Source organism: Pteropus alecto, unplaced genomic scaffold (assembly GCF_000325575.1).
Source record: "Pteropus alecto unplaced genomic scaffold, ASM32557v1 scaffold111, whole genome shotgun sequence".
NCBI lineage: Eukaryota > Metazoa > Chordata > Mammalia > Chiroptera > Pteropodidae > Pteropus > Pteropus alecto.
In genome coordinates, this window is record NW_006431915.1 from 1,387,057 (window position 1) to 1,389,851 (window position 2,795).

A 2,795-nucleotide genomic window follows, 5' to 3' on the forward strand; every position below is an offset into this window, starting at 1 on the left:
TCTACCATGACACATGGAACATATTTTTATATATAAGAGAATGTCTAATGAATCAAAGCTGATAAGAGTGAACGGTGAAATATTCTTATCATTTTAGGTTTAACCTGAATCTATTTCATTTTAAGACTTAGTGTACAGTGTATAGGAAGCCCAGGAGATAAACAGCCTAAATGACAGCATGAGAAAACAATCAAACAAACCCAGACTATGGAACGAAGACAATCATTCCAGTCACTTCAAAAGTCAATGTAATGGTAAAAAATGTCAAGGGACTCTTCTAGGTTAAAAAAGATTGAAAAGACAAATGAACAAATATAATACATAAATCTTGGATCCTGGTTCCAAATGGTACTATATATTTGGGGAGTAACTGAAAAAATGTGACTATGGACTAGATGTTAGATGATATTAGAAATTATTATTAGTTGTCTTACGTGTGATAATGGTACTGTGATTATGTAGGAAAAAAACCTTATTCTTAGGAGATATCTGCAGAAGTATTTAGAATTATCATGATGCCTGTCCTTTAATTTCAAATGATTGAGAAAAAATTATGTAGGTGTAAAATATTATCACTTTATTAACCTAGATGGTGAGTATGTAGTTATTATTACATTATTCTTTTAACTTTCCTGAGGGTTAAAATTTTTTCATAGTGTAAAGTGAAAATACAAAAATAAAATCTTGATTTCATTAAGGTGCCTCAGAATGATGGAGAGGGAGCTGCCCTGAATGAGGTGAAAGCATTTCAAAATTCTTTTAGAAGATCAAAACAAACTTACATAGCTTAGAATATGTGTTCATTATAGTAAATATAAAAAATATCTTAAAAGGATAGATATACATAACTACAGACACATAAAAGTACATTTACAGGTGGGCAAGAACTAGAAATGTATCTATTAGGTTAGTGGAACTAGAGGTGATCTTTTTTTCAAAATTATTCTTGCTGTATTATCTTTTCCATTAACATAATCTCAAAAAGTAAGCTCATAAAACAAGACAAAAATTCATAACTCTTTTTGCTCTGGTGTGGGGTTACAGATGAATATTTTTCTTTTAAGATCCATCCTTGAAGCCCACTGAAAATAAATATTCTGTATTTTTATCATCAGTAGATGCATTTAATTTTTTTATTATTAATAACAAATTATTATGGGAACTTTAGCTTCATAATTCTAGGATGGTTAAAAAGATCTGAGAAAATAACAATAAGTGAAATTAAATAATTAAAAATTCATAAAAGCTTCAGGAAGTTAGAAGTTTGCTTCACGAATGGCCAAACACATAATTTCATCTAAATTATAAAAACAGATGTCTAAAACAGGGGTCAGCAAACACAAGCTGGCCACCTATTTTTGTAAATAAAGTTTTATTGGAACACAGCCATTCTTATTCGTTTACGTATTGTCTATGGCTGCTTTCACACTGCAATACAAGAGTTGGGTGGTTTTAACAGAGACTATGTGACACACAAATCCTAAAATATCACTATCTGGTCCAAAAAATAGTTTGCCAAGCCCTAGTCACATATGTATATGAAAAAAATTAAATAAGAATATGGAATAATAAAGATGATTTATTACGGTGGAAGTATTATAATTTTTTTCATATTTTTAAATTTTACATTATTTTCACAATGTGCATTGTTCATTAAATAAGTATTTTTATGAAAAAGTAATTGAATGAGACATATTACTGTTTTTACAATGCATGTAGTTGTGAGAGGGGAAGCAAATAGTAAATACATATTATATAGTTATTAAAGTCTGATGTGAAAATTCTAATCTTTAGAGTTGTCAAAAAATAATAATAATAATAATCAGAAAAACAAGGGGAAATTACCAAAGTAATTTTCACAGGATTGTTTATAATAACAAAATAGTAGAAATAACAGGGTAACTATTAAATAAATGGTGATGTCTATATGATAAAATAATATATAATCATAAAAATGATACTTTAAAAAAAGTATTTATTACTTTTGTAACCAGAAGAAATTTCTTCAAGGATAAGGTAGTATTCTCTGACAATGAAAAAATGTTGATGATAATGATATTTAAGTAAAATAAATTACATAACATTTCAAAATATCAATGTATAAGCATTATCTACATAAACTTATAAATATATAGAAAAACATCTGGAAAATATAAACTTCACCATCAAAAGTGGTTTAGGAAGTTATATTTGAGATAACTTTTCTTTCTCCTCAATACAATTCTAGAGTATTTAATTTTTTTATGAGCATATATAACAAGAGAAGAAATACATATATTCATATTTTAAAGTAATACTTCTTAAAAGTTTTTAAATGACTTAGTTAAATGTTTACAAAAAGTTAAATACAGAATTAAAGAGAATATAATCTCTAGTTCAGGAATAAAATGTATACAAGAAAGGACTAAGAAAAAGTCAAAATATTAAATGTTACTTTTATGGATGATTTTTGCCTTATCTTTTTATAGTTATCTCTAGCTTCTTGATCTTTCTACAGTGAACATATACTACTTGGATAATCAGGAAAAAAATTTTAAGTAAGAATTTGTGAAAATAACTTTTTAAAGGAAAAGAATATTATTACAGCTACTACCAATTCATATCACCTGACTTTTGAATCCCTTTCTCTCTCTCTCTCTCTCTCTCTCTCTCTCTCTCTCTCTCTCATGCATTCAATAATTTCTGACAGTAATAATGACTTCTACTATTAAAGCTCTAATTCTTTTAAGCGTCCTACCCATCCACACAAACTCAGGCAAACATGTAGCCCACTGGTCACTGAGATTTGTCCAAAG